The sequence below is a fragment of the Pseudonaja textilis genome, chromosome 4 (assembly GCF_049901715.1).
Source record: "Pseudonaja textilis isolate UNSWEBS1 chromosome 4, rPseTex1.2, whole genome shotgun sequence".
NCBI classification, from domain to species: domain Eukaryota; kingdom Metazoa; phylum Chordata; class Lepidosauria; order Squamata; family Elapidae; genus Pseudonaja; species Pseudonaja textilis.
The window spans coordinates 77,650,789-77,670,070 of NC_141993.1; the positions used below are offsets into that span (position 1 = coordinate 77,650,789).

General features: G+C 38.5%; 1 protein-coding gene across 2 annotated transcripts in view; it reads right to left on the reverse strand.

The window, feature by feature from the left end:
• Positions 1 to 18,842, reverse strand: part of PLD1 (phospholipase D1) — a 126,877-nt gene extending 108,035 nt beyond the window's left edge. For both annotated transcript variants that reach the window (XM_087933452.1, XM_026705756.2), the window contains exon 1: positions 18,667 to 18,842. The gene's annotated coding sequence lies outside the window, so the exon portion shown is untranslated. The remainder of the gene's footprint in view (positions 1 to 18,666) is intronic.
• Between the last annotated feature and the right edge of the window lie 440 nt (positions 18,843 to 19,282).

The window sequence follows — 19,282 nt, forward strand, 5'->3', positions numbered from 1 at the left end:
GTAAACTGAGAGCAAACCCCACTCCTTATTAGCACTGATGATGTTACCTAGTTTGGGTAATGAAACATCTGCAAGAAAACAACCAAGCTGAGAAAAGAACAAGGACGCTTCATTTCAACCTTGAGCTACAAATACTGTCATTTAGCGATCAGTTGCAGATGTGCAACAGTTGCATGGATTATTCGGTCAATCAATACAATGTTTCAAGTTACAACAGATCTCCCCCCCCCCCCCAAAGCTACTTATAACCCAGTTCTGAAGTTCTGTTCCACACTGAGATCATTTGACCACATTTTGGTCATTTGCCAGGCAACCCGCATTTATGGTTTTCAAGAGTCACCTGGCCACGTGATCCAATTTATGACTTTTTTCCCTGGAAATCAACATTTACTTCCAGTTTCGGGGGGGGGAATCCCCATAACAAGTAATAGATTTGCTTAACAACCATGGTGTTTGTTTAATGACCACCGCAAAAAAGATCATAAAATTAGCTTCAGTGATGCGATGGCCTGCTTTACGACTGTCAAAACTTACAACCATAATAGCCAGGCTCAGTTATGGTCTTAAGTTGAGGACTACTTGTATAGGATGCATTTATATCTTTATATAGTCTCCCTCTCTGTCTTTTAATGATGTACCCAACATTTATTTCTTGGATGTTGCCTTTCCTGTATAACAGTCAAATCCACACTCAAATAAGTGTTGTGAAAGGCTGGGTGCTTGTTTTCTTTGTTGTTACAACACAATCAAATGTACTTTTATGTTATCAGACTTGAAACTATACTTTAAGGAGGTTTCTATATATATGAACTTGAATTCTTACTTTCTCTGTCTTGTTCATATCTGCTTGAAAATTAATATAGACATGTAGCTACCTGCCAATCAATCCATCTGGTTTCCTTCCTTTAAATCATACTTCTACCTGTGATGGTAATCATTTTATATTACCCGAGGCTTTAATCAATACTTCCTCCACTATTATTTTGCCTAAGAATTTCCCCTGAATGCCATTTGATTGGCATCAAATTATAGTCAAGCTTGATCTATTATTCTGGGTCTACTGGCATTTTTATCCTCCAGTTACTAATGAGATGACTTAACATCTTTATGTGTTGCCATGGAAATTATTGTAATAACACATGTTAACTTATGTAGTTCTGGGTGTGTGCTATAAGATTCACCCAAATTATCCTTCATTCATAAGAACAAGCACAAAAAACTCATGGGGGCCACAAATTAATGATGACTACCCATTTAATCTCCCTCTCTGACAGAATTTTTTTTAAAAAAACCTTCATAACAACATATACAGCTGTTATACAGCAAATTATATTTTAGAACGGCTTATTCACCACTGACCGGATTTGCCCATAAAACTACTGTAACCTGTAAACAACTGGGAAGAGAACAGAGAAAAGTAAACAAACTCTATTATGGCTTTAGCATGTAGGTTATTACTGCATATTGCTACACCATGCCTCCTAACTTAAAGTGAAAAACACCCTCTCAGTAGACAGAGGGTAGCTCTGCTTAATGTAGATTAGAAGCAAATGAATTATGTGTAGGGAAGGCTTCTGTCCAACTCTGATCTTCTATGCCATCAGTTGGATGATTTCCTTAGGAAATCTGCTAAGAACATTAACCAGAGGAGATTTCGAGTTTTGATGAGACTGTGAGATTGGTGTTTTCTTCATGCAAAACTTGTACTTCACCAAAGATATATTCCCAGTTACATATTACTGGGAAAGAACACATTACACAAAATCCTTCTTGACTACGGTCAATTTTCTACTGAATTGCTTTCCCTATTGGGACTTTCTGTAGTGGTTGAGCACCTAGTTTTAAAGCAAGAAGATATATAGATTTTTATTTTGTGCTGCCCATCCCACAGATGCTATTGGACATCTGTGGTCGTTAGAGCTGATGGAAATCGATCTATTTGGGAAATATTAAGTTTTCCTAACTTTCTCTGAAGGTTAGCAATAACCCTTCAAAAGGCAAACATACTTAACTACAGAGAAATACACATGATAGACAGCTGGATAATATATACTTGTGTGAAATAAGTGTATATGTGTAAGGGTGGCAAACTCAATTTTAATCCAATTATTCTAATTCATTTTAATCCTATCTGAGTAATTCTGGTTAGGTGAATTGGGCCACACATCATCCATCACCTAACATAATTGTGTTGTGTGTGTGTGTTGGGGGGGGACAGACATTACAAGCAATCTTAAGAAGCAGAGTGGCATTAAAAAGGTGATAAATAATTTCTGGTGCTTTGTCCAAATTATAAGGGACAGCAACTAAACAATGATCGTCCAACTACGGTAGTTTTATTGCTAAACATAGATTTGAATGCATACATTTTTCTAAGAGGTAATGTGGTTTGTTCACTTGTACTGTCATATAATTTTTATCCAGGCTTTAAAGTTGATAAAACATAGTTTATGAATTAACGTAAAATATGAATTTACCAAATTGTAGTTGGTTCAATAAAACATGACTATTCTGGTGAACCAAAATAAAGAATTATTTATTTACTTACTGAATTATGTTTGTGCATTTTAAATCAGAAATAGAAATAGCAACATTAAACTGTGACAAAAAGAATAAAAATGATATATATATGAAAACACATATAATTTGGGTCTTGGCAAATATCCATAGGCAATATTTCCATCCAGCATGTATTTTGTCCAAACAGTAATAACTGATTAAGAAAACTAATGAATGATGCCCAGTTCTGAATAAGTGAATCCTTTCTCATAGGTTTTCTCAAATCTCCTTTTGTGTTGTGTTCATTTTTGCAGCCAAAACAATTTCCCACATTTTAAAATACCATTTCTCAAACAAAATTGTATTTTACTTTTTCAATATTTTGCAGGAACAGCCTCGTATTATTTTTCATGCTGCATCATAATTTTTTACAAAAGCTTTCAACCAAAAGGACTAACTAATTGAGCATTGTCACTCCCCAATGATGTCTACCTTTCCCAATAGATCTGGCAGGATAGGCAGACTTTGGGTCTCATCTATTACAGCAGTGGTTGCCAAACAGTGGGCCAAGGACCACTGGTGGTCCGTGAGAAAATTTTGTTGGTGAGCAGAGAAATGTCACCCCCAAAGCAATTAATCCAGGCTGCATGGGAACGCAAGGCTGCACCGCCCACATGGCCCGTTTGAACACAAGGATTGTGTCACTTGCATTGCAAACAAAACAAGGTAGCCAGGGGAGGGGGAAAAAGGCAAAGGGCAGGAACTTGCCCCACTTGCCCCACGCGTTTCGCCTGGCTTCTTTCCACTTCTTTCTTCTTCTGCTTTTGGATGCACACAAAGAAAGCAGCAAAAGTCTTTCTTTCTCTCCCCCAAACTCCACCATAAATGAGTCTTTGGGACCCTAGAAGGCATCCTGCTCCAAGAGGCTGCGCCAGCGAGACAAATCTCACAAAGACTTATTTCTGGCAGAGTTTGGGGGAGAGAAAGAAAGACTTCTGCTGCTTCTGCTGCTTTCCTTGCATGAAGACAAAAAAGTCTGTCTCTCTCTCTCTCTCTCTCTCTCTCTCTCTCCCTGAGAACGGAGCTGGAGACAGTATCCTGCAATCCCAAATAAAGAATGATTGATTGGTAGGAAAACAGGGTGGGGAATTTTCCTGCAGATTTTGGGGGGGATTTCCCCAGAGTCTCTGGTCCACGGGATTTAAAATTATGAGTTTGATGCTCCCTGAGGTCCAAAAAGGTTGGAGACCCCTGTATTAGAGAGTGCCACTTGGTATGGCCCAGAAGACCCACAGATTTTTTATTATCATACAACCAAAGATTGGATTGGCCCTGACCTACTGACTTTTATGAGGATTTAAAGACATGATTTTGTCACCGCACTTGGGGATCAGGATGTGTGGCAGAATGTTCTAAGGGTTTTGTTTTTACCTCAACTGCTGATTATGTGAGTATTATTTTTATAGTTATGGCTTTTAAGATTTTTTTTAAGTTTTATTGTTTTTTAAGACAAACATAGACAAACAAAACATAAAAACATCAAGCCATCTTCCATATTTATATATATACATACTTTTAAGATATTTTTGACTGGTGTTAGCCACCCAAAGTCATTAGTGGGGGACACTGTGACTAGGTCCCCTGGTGGAAACATCAAGAAAAGGTCTATATAAGACCAATATGGCCCACTGATTAAAAAAAATAGTCTGAACTAGACATTGAGTAACTGTAGGTTCATCAGTATACCAGTGAACTTCCCAGCTGGACTATAAATACCCTCATAGGTATTTTGTTCACATTCATAGCTTGCTTAATGTAATTGAAACTGATCTAAAATCACACAATACACTAAATCATAAATTAACCTCAAGGGCTGGACCACCAAAAGAAAGCCTAAAAATAACACTTAGAAAGCTTATAGTATATATGAGGAGATGGGCAGTTCCTAAATGAGATAGATAGATAGATAGATAGATAGATAGATAGATAGATAGATAGATAGATAGATAGATAGATAGACAGACAGATAGATAAAAAGATAAGATACAGGCAGATGATAGATAGGCAGGTAGATAGGGAAGGAGGGAGGGAGGGAAAGAGAGAGAGAGAGAATGAATGAGAATTTTGTTTTCAGTTGTATTGTTAATTATGGTGAGTAAATAGACTCCCTGAAAACCATCATAGTTTAGTGCACAATTAGCAGTGAGTTAGCTTTCAACAGCCTATTGACCTCCATATGGGGCTGCCATTTCTAGAATTCCTAGCCATTAAGAATTTCTGGGGAATCATATATTTCAACACTATAAAGTAGCAAAAGACTGAAGGAAATACTATTGTAAAATGAAACTAAAGCAAGGCCATATTACTGTAAAATGTTCTAAAAGCAACACTGGAATTTTTCTCTGCCATCCCAAAGAAACCACAAACAGATAAGCAAGTCTTTTTCGAGTTAAATACCAGAAATATCCAAGCAGTCAGAAAGCCGAATTTGCATTTTCAATTATCTACAGGGAGAAGTTACAAATTCTGTGGTGTTAGAATATACCCACTAATATATTTGGGCAATTTTCAAAAGTTAATTCCCAACAGCTCCAGAAAAACAGGCTGGATATTGGACTGGAAGGAACTTTTCCTCAAAATCTTGGACAGATCTAGGAGCTGACCTAGAAAGGCCAAAATAGGTAACTTGTCAAGAACCAGAAAAATCAGGAAATGCAGACAGTTCAAATGGTATAAATATTTATTGTAAACTTAAGCTCTCTACAAGAATTTGAACCACTAGCAGCCAAGGGAAATTAGTGGGAAATAAGAGTATAAAGAACTCAAAGTGGGCTGGACTTAGATTTCTTGTGGGCATGAAGGGACTCATGACTGATGAGATGTTTGACCCCTCCTTCAGGCTCAGCTTGGTCATCTACTACATAAGCAAGCTTTATTATGTTCAAGAAAACAGTTTCAAAAATAAAACTTTTATCTGAAGTCCAAAGTCCTACACTTAACATAGAGAGGGACACAAAAACCTGAATTATTCTTTCCAGCACAAGATTCCATGATAGATTATTACATTTTTTTCCAGGTCATCAACTCAGAAAAACAAAACTTGCACAGGGTGACCTATTCTTACCAGGTAGTTCTTAAGTTATTGCAAATTTACTTTATTGTAAATATCAAGATTAATTATACTGGTGAAAACCATAACACAGAGAGGTGAATTACAATAATGAAACCTAAGAACGAAGTTATTCATTGCCTTTGTTATTTTGGCACAAGATTGATACAGCAATCTACACCCATAAACACCAGGCTATTATCCATGGTATTACTAAGTTCTTCCAATGAAAAGCTATGGAGATTTTGTGTGGTTGCTATTAAACCATATAAAAAGGCATCATTTTAAACAACTGTTGTCTCCCACAGTACTATTTTAAAATGATAAAAAAAATTAAAAATTAAAAATAAAATGTATTGTAAAGGTATTTACAAGTACTTGTAAAGGTATTTGTAAAGGTATTTAAAAGTACTTGTTAGGTTAGGTACATTTCTAAAAGATTCCAATTACACAGAATAGAGCAGAGCAGAGCAGAGCAGAGCAGAGCAGAATAAAGTCACATAAATAAAGATTTTTCATAATTCTGCTATTGCTTTATTGGCCATATTTCCTAAGGCAAATACATTGATGCAACGTTCAAATGGATTTGATTCAGGTTTAGAAGTAGGTTTGTTATCCCATAATAATGAATAATACAGAAAACATCATGTGTTTCTCTGGAGCACAGATATGTAGAAGGCAACTCTCAGAGAAAAATAAATATATCAGAGATTTTAAAAACTCTACAATCGGTAAATGTATCTGTTCAAATTTTCTTGCTATTTTTGATGTCTGCAAAGATTTTCTGAACATAAACGGATCTGTGTGCTGATTCTTTTTTTAAAAAAAAATCTTAGTTTTGTCCTAGTTTAATTCTGTAGTTCTTTAGCGTGGAGGCAGTCAATTCTTTCTGCTTCACTTTACCATAAAAAGAAAATAAAAGAAAATAATGTACTTTCTATTACTTTTCTTAATAATTATAAAACCATACTTTATAACAACCAAAACTGACAGGACTTGGAGGAAACAAGCTGGTATATAAATAATGAAATAAATCATATATCTCCCTTTTGCATTTTACATAAAGATCAGTTTTGTTTGTTGATTTTTTTTCTTAATCAATGAGGGCACCACTACAGACATGCTGGCCCAAAGCAGACCAAATTCATTATGAATATAAATAAAAATAAATATATATGCTCAAATCTGCATTCAAATTAAATTATGCTTGCAAAAATGAATAAAGAAAACATCTCCTATTTTATCTTATATTTTATCTTATCTTAGTTTAATATCCTGCTTTTTGTCTGGGTACTCAAGAAATTTCACAGAGAGCTCAGCTTACTTCTGTTGTAACAATAATTATCCCAGAAATACGGGCTAAGAGTGTCTGATTCAAAGTCACTAAATAGATTTTCATGATAAGAAAGAGATTCAAATGCGGGTCTCACCAGTTATAATATACTCATAACTGCTATCACATAATAGTTTATATAATTTCATCATTCTCTTAATCATACCGTAGAAATATTATATAGCTTATAAGGGAGTGATTCATGTAAAACGTATGGCCTGAAGAAAACCCATCTACATCTAAAATAAACATGTGAGATCCTTCTTAATTTTAGCACCCCAATCTCTTAGGGTCGGAACAAATTTCATGGGTTTTCTTAAGAGGAGCTCAATGTGTGTTATTTAGCTTATTAGCTGAGTATTCTACTAATGCATTTGTTTAGCTGGCATTGTTAACAATAATGTATCTTGCTCAATGTGTGTTATTTAGCTTATTAGCTGAGTATTCTACTGATGCATTTGTTTAGCTGGCATTGTTAACAATAACGTATCTTGCCCTAAGATAAGTGCTATAAGAAACAAGAATAACATTATATGGTCTAATGCAGTGGTCCCCAATCTTTCTGGCTTGGGGGCCCAGCCAGGGAGGAGAATGGTAGATGCTGCCGCTCACGTGATGGGAGCTTCACACACTAGTGCAAGCGGCTGCCGCTTACATGAGAAGGGCATACGCTCACCCACCAACTGCATGGCCCGTTTTCGAACAGGCTGCAACCCGATAGTCAGCCGCATCCCGGAGGATTGGGCACACCTGGTCTTATGGTTAAGGTGCTCAATTAGGAATGTGGAAATGGGAGTTCTAATCCCGGCTTACAGAAGGACGCTTGCTGGATGATTTGAGCCAGACTCTCTCTCAGCCTTAGGAAGAAGGCAAGGTCAAATCACCTATAAAAATGTTGCCAGGACAACTGCATTGACTTGTCCAGGTAGTCACCAGAAGTCAAGATTGACTTGAAGAAACACTTCCCGCCATCCCAAAAGGTGACCCTATGAGCTTTGGAACCTCAATCCTTAGTGTCAGGGCTCCTGACACTTTTTTTAGTTGACACTTAGTATATCACATTCTCCCAAGCACTGGAGGGCAGGACAAGAAGCAACGGGTGGAAACTAGACTAAAGAGAGAACCAATCTAGAAATAAGGTGAAATTTCCTGACAGTTAAAACAATTAATCAATGGGATGGCTTGTCTTCAGAAGTTGTGGGTGCACAAGTTGGAAACAGACAGTCAGCTTGTCCACTGTTGAGCTTAGTGGTTTCTTGTTCTCACATGTACTCTACCCATAAGCTCACTCACTTGCTTAGAAATCTTCACAGCCTCTCTCCTTTTCCATCTGTTTTGGCAGATGGTTCCTGGTGATTACAGTGCCTCTAAAATACATCGGAGTGGGTGAATTGTCTGACAAATGAAGAGCAGTGATTATATAATTTTTCACTTATGTTGTTTCATCTGCTTTTAATTGAGAGAAAGCTCCTAAACATTCTGGGGTGGGTGGGAGTGGAATGGTGCATTGGGAAAACATCTAAATGAAAAGCTACATGGTCAATATATTGAAATTCATTCTTATGTAATTTAAATATGTGGGCAGAAATAGTGAAGGCATCTGCCCGCCTTTATATCTTCTATCACTTCAGCAGCAAACAATCAAATGGGGAGGGAGCAAGACAGAAAGCTGCAAGTCTTTCTCTTCCCACGCAGCTTTCCTTCTACCCTTTCATTGCAAGGGAAGGTATTTTAAAAGAGCTTAGAAAGATGAACAGAAAATGGATGCACAAATCAATGCTTGGGTTTTGCTGCCTAAGCAATGTGCATTAACAGGAAGGCAAGTCTTACATCAATGTAATGGCTTTACAAATCAAAGTAAACACATTCAGGCACTGTTGCGAAGGTCTGCAGGCTAATTTTGGGATTATACATTGACAAACTTTGAAGTGGAAACATCACCAATGCTACCTATACTGAGCCTTGGTGGCGCAGTGGTTAGAGCACAGTACGGCAGGCTACTTCTGCTGACTGCTGGCTGCCTGCAATTTGGCAGTTCAAATCCCACCAGGCTCAAAGTTGACACAGCCTCCCATCCTTCTGGTAAAATGAGTACCCAAATTGTTGGGGGCAATATGCTGACTCTGTAAACTGCTTAGAGAGGGCTGTAAAGCACTATGAAGCGGTATATAAGTCTACGTGCTATTGCTATTCCTTGTGTGTCCAACCACACTTGGCCAATAAAGAATTCTATTCTATTCTATGCTGAAACACCATTTGCTCAACACTGTCAATGTGTCCTTCCAATCTTGTGTGTTCCAAAGGCCTGCAACAGCTGTATATTAGAACATTAGTGACCATTCAAAGTTACAACACAAATGAAAAGGGTGAGTTATGACCGCTTTCCACACAAACATTTGCAGCATCTCATGGTCATGTGATCAAAATTCAAATTCTTGGCAAACGGTTTGTGTTTATGATGGTCTTGGGGTCTTGTGATCATCTTTTGTGATCTTCTGGCAAGTAAAGTCAATGGGGAAAGCAGATTCACTTAACAACCTTGTTACTAGCTTAACAACTGCAGTGATTCACTTAACCGCTGCAGCAAGGAAGGTCGTAAGATGGGGCAAAGCTCACTTAACAAATGTCTCACTTAGCAACATACATTTTGGGCTCAATTGTGGTCATAAGTCAAGGACTTCCTGTACATGGGGGTGATCAGGAAACATACAAAGCTGTAAGGGGCCTTGTTGAGTTGTAAGACTTTGTCTTATAGTGTGTTGCCTAAACCCAGCCTCTTGTCTTTTCTAAATCACAATTTACATATTTAGTATGTTCTGCCAATGGAGACAATTATGGCTTATTTAATAGTTATTTAGCACAAAGTATCACACTAGTCTTTGCAATACCACCTGCCTGTGCTTCATAGCACACACTCACACACACCCATAGCCCCAAATGACCCACCTGTGTTCTGTAATGTCTGTCCATGGCCCCTGCTGGCCAGCCCATGCTCTGTAGTGCCTCCCTGTGGCACCTACACAAACCTACCCTCATTCCTTCCCTGGGACACCCACCTCTTTCCAACTAATGACCTGCATGGTCCTGGAGTTATGGTGGCCAGAAGGAGTCCTGGAATTGTCACTTGTAAGTGATGTGGTCACATTTTATGACTGCATGGTTTAGCAATAGCAATTCCCCTCTCAAATGCGGTCATAATCTGAGGGCTACCTGCAGTATTGGTGTAGGAAACCACAAGAGAGACTCTCAGGTCAGCAGCTTAATCTGGGAAGCTGCAAAACACCACAAGGAAGACAATTACAAGTCCCTCCTGCAGTGTTGCCAAAAATCTATTTATGGGGTTAGGTTATGTTTCAGTCCTACATCGTGGGCCATCTGGAATCTTAGGATCTGAGTGCTATATAAATAGATCTACATAAATAGATGTTTCTTTGTATGAAGCTGTGTTTATGTAGCCACCAGGAGATGAACATGGCTCAAACATCTTTATTTTTTGAAGCCACTTCCATTCATTTAGCAACTTAACATGCCAAGAATGTGGCATCTTTCCAACTCCTCTTGATCCAGGAACTGCATTTCCTCATGGCACTTATTTTGATTGCTGTGCAATGTGTCACCACTTACAGCCAGGAATGTCAACATTTTGAACCCATGAGCTTCCCCCATTTAACTCACCCTTTCACCAGGTAAGAAGCAGAAGATCTATCAACAACCTTCAGGTTTGTTGACTTGCTTACTAACTAACATCCTGGCTGAAGACATTTTAGTGTCATTGATGAAGGACGAGACATTCCTCTCCCTCACACAGTAACTTAACCTGACTTAACCTTTTGATGATAGAGAGCATCCACTGAATCTTAAATGAGATTAGATTTAATAGCAATAGCACTTAGACTTATATGCCACTTCACAGTGCTTTAGTGGCAGTTTCCAGAGTAAGCACATTGCCCTCAACAAGCTGGGTCCTCATTTTACCAATCTCGGAAGGATGGAAAGCTGAGTCAACTTTGAGCCTCGTGAGACTCAAATTGCCAAATTGCTGGCAGCCGGCAGTCAGCAGAAGTAGTCTGCAGTATTCTAACCACTGCATTCTAACCACTATGCCACCACACAGTTAACTTAGAGAAAGCAAAGGGGACTGTGAATTACAGGTAGTCTTTGACTTACAACCATTGTTTAGTGACCATTTGAAGTTACCATGGCAGTGAAAAAGATGTCTCTTTGTCACACTTACAACTGTTGCAGTATCCCCCATGATTGTATGATCAAAATTTGGATGATTGGATGATTGGTTTGTATCTATGACTCTTGCAGTGTCCCAAGGTCATGTGTGATCCCTTTTTGTGACCTTCTGACAAGCAAAATCAATGGGGAAGCTAGATTCACTTAACAACCATGTTGCTAATTTAACACCTGCAGCCAATCGCTTAACAAGTGTGGTTAAAAAAAAAAGGTCGTAAAACGGGGCAAAATTCACTTAATAGCTGTTTTGCTCAGCAATGAAAATTTTGGAATCAATTGTAGTTGTGAGTCAAGGGCTATCCGTACATATTTCTTCAATGGGGACAGCTGAAGGGGTAACCGTTTTAGCCCAATTACACACCTTAGCAACTCCTAACTCCCTGTTATTTAATAGTAAAGAAAAAATTCTGGCCGAAGTATTTAAATCTTTCCTTGCATGCTTTTTTTCCAAATACATATATTACAGATTATGCAATTACCTCTGCTGGGAAACGGGAGGGCAGGGGGAAAAGGCAGACACATCATATCTTTCCCAAAGGAAGATGGCTTTGAATTTAAGACAACCCACCTTAAGAAAAAGCCCACTCCTAAATTTTCAGCAAATCTAAAAAGGATCCTAGTAAGATAATTGGCTTAAGATATTGTAAACTGTTTTGAAGAAAAGAAAACTATTTTTTCATGTTGGTACAGTAGTAAAAGATTTAGCTTGGAGAAAAGGGTTACCAAAGAAATAATCAAACATCACCTTTGTTAATATCTTTTTCCTGATCTTCAAAGTAGTTCAGCAGAGTTAGCCATTGGCTGAAAAAGGAAAAAGGCAAATTTCCTTATTTCAGATCTTGCTTATAGTGCCTCCTTTAACTAGCTAAAGGTGGAAAAGTGGTGTGTTTTTTTAATTAGTAAGGAGGAACAATAGAAGGAAGCCAATCAATCATTCTGACAACTGATTTGGGTTTTTGTTCCTATTGTTTATGCCAAATAGGGCCATCTGGGGATCTCAAAGGATAGTTCAGACACTTTATGATGAAAATCGAACCTCAACTGTACAGTATGATTGATCACAAACATCAAATTCTGTTTATCTGCGTGTGAACCTTCATATTTTGCGGTGAAAGGTGACTCACTGAATGTGAAATTCAATGGCAATGCATGCTGCATTCCAAATTCCAATAATAATTAGTTACATATTAGCTGAAATTTCGCACACCACAAAATTGCAGCTACAGAGAAATAGCCTTGGCAAAATTTCACTTCCTTTGAGGCCCCCAAACATCTAAAATAAGAATACCAGCCTTATCATTCACTGCTCTCTGACCTAGCCTGGGAATTCAAAAGAAGCATTTAAAAAAAGATAATTATTTCTTCATTTTAATTACTTGAAAGAATGGGTCCTCTTAAGCTTTCTTGCTGATACTGGTGATTTTTTAAAAGGAGAATCCTTTTACACGAAATGCAAATAAATCTTCTCTCCTCACTACTTTTCCCAGTTTGAAGGTCTTGATCTCTTGGCTACTGTCTAAAAAGCAATTGAGAAAATAACATTTATGGCAAAGACTAAGCTGGCAGTTGGAAGGATTAACTTCCTGACCTTATATTTTTTACCCTGGATATCATATTCTTCCAGATTCATTTTGCAAGGGTGAAGGACTCTAAAAACAGAGATTTTTCAGAAACCTTTTACCACCATTACTCCTAAATATAATCACTGGGCCATTTTGTTGTTAGTTGCAAAGTTGTGCCCAACCTATCACGACCCCATGGACAACATTCCTCCAGGCCTTCCTGTCCTCTACCATCTTCTGGAGTCCATTTCAGCTCATGCCTACTGCCTCAGTGACTCCATCCAGCCACCTTATTCTCTGTCATCCCCTTCTTCTAGTATCCTCAATCTTTCCCAGCATTAGGCTCTTCTCCAGTGAGTCCTTTCCTCTCATGAGGTGGCCAAAGTATTTGAGTTTCACAAGAACCCCAAAAAACCTCTTATTCGATGATCAGGATAATCTGGAATCCAGCTTCTCCTAACAGATGAAAGTCACGTTCTGCAACTTTCCAGCTTGAACAAAAAACAGCAAGGAAACTATCACCATACAAGCTTTTGTGAATTAAGAGTTGAAGACTTGAAAATCAGGAAGACTGAGGTAAAACTGGGGAAATATTAGACAAGTATTATGAGCTGTAAGAATGTATCCAGACTAAATCTGCTGTTGTCTGTAAATAAATGTTGTGAAAAGAAAAATAATCATTATCAGGTATGAATACACAAATATGGAATAACACAGCGGTCCCTAATCTTTCTGGCTTGGCAGATTGGCGGGGGGATGGTTTCGTGTGAGAGGCACACCTGCCTCTCACACAAATGGAGCTTCATGCATGACACAAGTGGAGCTGCGAGTACACGCGCATTCGCCCACCCCTTGCACATACTGGTTCCAAATGGGCCACGTCCCAGTATTGGGCTGTGGCCCAGAGGTTGAGGACTCCTGGAATACTGAATGAAACCTGTAAGTTAATCCTTACTACTGGCAGTAGGTAACTAAGTAACCCATTGCTAGGTGATATGGTCATAAGACGCAACTTCACATTACTACATCAACCTACAGTGGCAACCTCAGAAACCACTGTTGTCAGAGTATATTCATGAACTGGAATAGAACAAGGTCAGCCAATGAATAGGCATAGCAACTAAGTCAGCCAATGAGGATAGTTTGGAAACTTAAACTAAAAGTAGCCTAGGCATGGCTCTATGTTAAGCTCTGCAGCTCTGAAGCTATGTTGAAGCATTGAGTCTGTCTATTGAAGATGAAACTAACTTGCTTGCTTGCTGAAGACTGGAGCTCTGCTCTGAATTTGCAACGTATTTCTATTTGAGTTTGCTCCATGTTGGAGAAAAATCTACAACTGGTTTGTAAAATCTTATTATGTTTATAAAGATGTTAAGTGAAGCATCAGCCATCTGTATTTATTTTTCTGGTGCTGAATTATCACTGCAAAACTCTCAATGATTGTTAAGTGAATATCGTGTAGTTGCTGCATCTTACAGTCATGCAATTGTCATTTGTGGCTTCATGCTGGCTTCCCCATTGACTTTCATTCATCAAATTTCTACACTGCCCATCTCACCTATGTGACTCTGCTTGGTGAAGGTTGCAAATGGTAATCACATGATCTTGGGAAGTTGCCATGGTCATTATATCAAACTGGTTGCCCAGAGCACGAATCACAATCGTGCCCATGATGCTGTGATGGCATTTTTTTTTTAAAGTAAGAAAAAAATCTATCAATGCCATGGCAAAATATTGCCATTTTTAAATTCTACCTTTACCTCCAACTTCATATATGCCACGTTAATATTTAATCAATTTACTCTGGATTCTTTCAGTCATTTAAATTTTCTGCAAATCTCTCCAAAAAATTGCTTCAAAACAAACAATAATTTCCTCAACCCCCCCCCCCCCAAAAAAAAACCCAAATAATGCTGAGTTGTAATTTTATGCATTTATGCAGCACAAATGTCTGGTACTTGTTTTTTGCCCTGTTCAAGATCAGCTAAGCATTGTCAAGTTTAAAAGAGAAAAAAAGATATACAATTTCACTGCCACAAACCATTCACCTAATCACACTTGAGTTGCAGCAAGGACATCACAGTAACAATTACAAATGTCCCCATTTATTTGCCTAGGCTACTGTAGAGAGAAGTGTGAAGATACCTGACTCTGTGGTTTCTTCCCCAAACCCCCAAAACTTTAACCTTAGACTTTCTACTATTGACCTCACCCTTTTCCTAAGAGGTCTGTAGGGTGCGTGCATAAGCGCACCAACGTGCCTACCGTCCCTGTCCTATTGTTTCTTTTATTTTTCTTATATGTATCCATGTATTCATAACTATGTTTTTACTTATACCTATTATCTTGTAAGCAATTGACAAACCAAATAAAATAAAATAAATAAAATAAATAGATATACTTGAAGAAGGAATGGAAGATTGATTAAATAAACATCAGCTTAGCTCTGAGAGAAAGAGAGGGATGAAAAGAAACCCGAGACAACCCCATCTTGATTCTCTTTAGTATATAAGGGAGAGGGTGAATCTCTATCAGGCTTTCAGGATTCCGTTAAACAGCAATAAAGTAGAATTCCAATAATTTTCATGGTGTCTGTATCCTGACTAGGCCGAACTTTAAGGAGTGACAATTGGATTCCTTGCTCTCCAAGCAACTCATCTTTGAGAAAGAATTTTAGAGATTGGGTTATGATAGCAATATCTACAGTACTTTTTGGTACTATTCCACCTTTATCTCTCTCCTTCTTTCTCTCCCCCCGCCACTGTGTGTGTGTGTGTGTGCCTACACATTTGTACGCCCGTGTACTTTTCAGTCAGTTTTTGACTCCTAGTAATTGCCTGGATTAATCCCTGCAATTATTTTTTTTTTTTTGACAAAATGTCATAATAGACCTGAGACAGAGTGACTGGCCTAAGGTAACAGTTGGTTTTGTGCCTAAGGCAAGGCTAAAATGCATTGTCTCAGTTTCCAGCCTGGAGCTTTAACCACTACAACAGACCAACTCGACTTCATCCATGATCTGTTGTAACTGTCAACTCATAAAACATTTCTCGGCAGGTTCAACCAATTCAACTTCATGCTAAAACACATACCGGGGGTGGGGTGTGGGGGAACTTTCTGGCTGACGCCCTCTCCCGCATGCTCCAGTACAAATGCGAAAGGGAGGAATCCTGATAGTAATGTTCAGGATGTGCACAACTCAAGTAAAAAGAAAATGTGCTAACAGCGTGAATGAATCTTCTTTTTCTTTATGTATCTGCCTGCCAATTAAGATTGGATTGGAATGGTGTCATAATGGCGTTCTTCCTAGATATTTATACTGTGGCAACTTGGCAGTGCTCTCAATACTGGTAGGTCTTCCATTATGGAATTCCTTCCCTGTCCAGGCCTTACTGGTGCTGAATCCTTTGCATTATCAAATATCCTATCTATTCATCTACTCTTTGGGCTTTTGCTGTTGATAGGATATGATGCTAAGTTTGGGCTTGTAATTTGTTCTATTTTATTGCAAACCTGCTTGAGCTTACTTTCAGTAAAAAAAAAAAAAAAAAAACCCTATTTTTTTTTTAGGACAAAGAAGCAGATAAAATTATTCCTAATTTAGTTCTTTTGTTGTACTAGGCTTCTCCAATAGGATGCCTTCCAGATATTTTGGGACTTGGCCAAAATTATTTTGCTGACTGTTACAATTCCAAGCACATCTGGGAAAAATCTGACTGGATATCTTACCCATTACCATTAGTGCTGCTTTCCTACAGGCAACCAGAGAACGTTGCATTTAATAGCTAAATGAACGGCAGTGGATGTTCAACGTAAAGCCCACACCTGAACAACAGAAAAGTCCAAACTGAACCTGAACAGATTCTTCTCAAGGATGGCCCAGAAATCAAGATACATTGATTGGAAAGCCCGCCAGCCCCCATTTGCAAACTTGCTGCAAGGAATTCCAAAACTTCAGCAATAAATAAGTGACACAATTAAGCTGGCTCTTGACTTTCCCTTTTAAGAAGTACATTACTCTTGAAGGAACGGCATGCAAGATATTCAGTAAATATACAACCCTCTACATGTGTGACTTGAAGAAGTGCAGACAGAGGGAAATGGTTTACTGATTTTATTTTCCAGTCTATATTAATATGCGACTCACTTTAAAAAAAAAAACACCTCACTTTGTAAAGCGATTTCCTGCTGGGTGAATTAATGCTGGCTCAATTCCCAAATGTTTGATCCTTACAAGGAAACATTCAGGAAGAAGCCCACAAGCAATTAGTCATGGGCTGATTTTCCTTTATGCAAATGCTAATCTACTGTACTGGTTTAAACTCTCCCCCTTTTTTTGTATCCATATTACTGCTTCTTTTCCAGTCAGGTGCTGGCTGGGGAATTTTGGGAGAGGAAATTCATACATCGTAAAATTGCTGAGATAGAGAGACATCCTCTAGATTCTAGAAGACTGTCCCACCAACTTTGGAACTGAAAATGTGAAAACCACATCTGCCAAGAGTGGAGCTCCAAATATATTTGAAGAGTTGCCAATTGCACTCTTTATTGCTATCTTTATTTTTCAAGACTAGGACCATCAGATCAGTGCTGCAAAAATCCAAATTATCACTAGATGGCAGCAAAGGAGTTGGGAGGGGGAGGGGAATATTTTTTGCTGCCATCTAGTGATGGTTTATATTTTTGCAATACCCTAGTTTCCTTCCATTTCCATCTATGTAATGCATGAACACATGCATGCATTTTAGACAAAAATGGGTTTCAAACCCCTCATTCCGAGAACAATACAAATAACATCAGATCTGCTTCCTGATTTCTTGAACTCTCAATTGCTGCAAAGACAAATATGTTTATCAAGAAATTGGAGAAGTGGATGGCACCATTTAGTCTTGCTCTGCAGTTCTGAATCTTGCAAAAAGTGTCCCATTTGGGTTCAGTTGATGGGATACTAAACACCCAGACCAGAATCAGCCATGCACTGTCCACTGTCATTTCACTCTCTGCAGTTTTAAACCAAGTGCACAGTTTCAACACCTGCAATTGTATTTGCATTGATAAATTTATCCCCATTACTTTGGATTAATTCTTCACCCATTTACTTAGTTTTCTCTGTACACGAATAACCCTATAAAGTCTCTTAGGTTGGAGCTAATGATGGGTCCAAGGTTACCATTGAGTTTCGTAGCTAAATGAAGAACTAACCTTAAAGAATATGGTCATTCTGTCCTTCCCTGTTCACAAATTGCTTCCTTGTCAGCCCTTAAATACATATTTCTGTGTAAATATGTTTATGGACCCATCCGATGATTATTAATTACATGTTCAAGAATGGCAGTCAAATATGCGCACATCTGCATATTATCTAATTTTAGGATTGCCTGATACTGACTAGTTTTGCTTGGGATTAAAATGCATGCTGATTTTAAAGCACCCATAGCAATTTCTCCACCCTGTACTTTAGTAAAAGAGGCAGAAGTGTCTAACCTACCTAAATAGCTGGTGAACACAATTTCAAACCGAAACTTTAAACAGCCCATTCTTTTGTAAAAGTTTAGTTCATTCCCCATTCCCCACTTCAAAAACTTCTCGGCTGCTTTTTCCTGAAACTCCACCAGAAGCAAATTAAAAACGGGTCTCCAAAAGCCAAGGGAAAGAAGCAACTCAGAAGCTTGCACAAAACAGCAAAACGTTTTTAGCACCAAATTTCCATCACCCTGCCTTCCCTGCAAAGAGCATACACACCATTTCCTTAAATATAAAGTCATTTCCCCCTCTCTGCATCCAGTCAGCAGTCGCTGGTATTTATTTATTTTTTTAAGACTGTTTTAATCCACTAACCGCTCCATGGAGTCATGAGGAACGACAGGACGCTTGACACAAGCCTGTCACACAGGGAAGACTGAAGTTTGAAGTTTACTAACCTTGTGCCCCAGGAGAGGGAAGCGCCCCATTGTCCTTCTAAAAAGCGACCACCTGGCCCTCTCTCCTTGTTAAATATTCATGCTGTGGTTCAGCAAAAGAAAAGAAAGCACAGTGAGCAGGAAAGCAACAGTCAGCGTCTGGTTTTGGTTTGTTTTTTTTGCTACGTCTCTTCAGCACCAAGTAGCTCAGAGCTGGTTCCAGAGGCAGTTTGAGGGAAAACCCAGCCCACAAAATCCTTTCAGCCTATGAAGTTGCTCAGCAAGGGAAAACCACTCCCAAGTGGCAAGCAGAATGTTAGAATGGAAGGAGGAAATCGAAAAGGTGGAGAAAAGAAAAAAGAAAAAAGAAACCCCACCCGATGCTCCACATCAAGAATATATTAAGTGAACATTTCCCAAGTTCTTTTTTTATTTTATTTTAAAAGTATTAAGCACTTTCTCAAAAGTGTTTTTGCAGGGATCTAAAAAAACGACAACAACAAACCAGGCTACTCTGGAGGCTTTAAGCCATGACACAAATAAGGATGCCAACGAATGAGTTAAATTCAGAACAGAGCTGGAAGGGACCTTGGAGGTCTTCTAGTCTAGCCCCCCTGCTCAAGCAGGAGACACTATA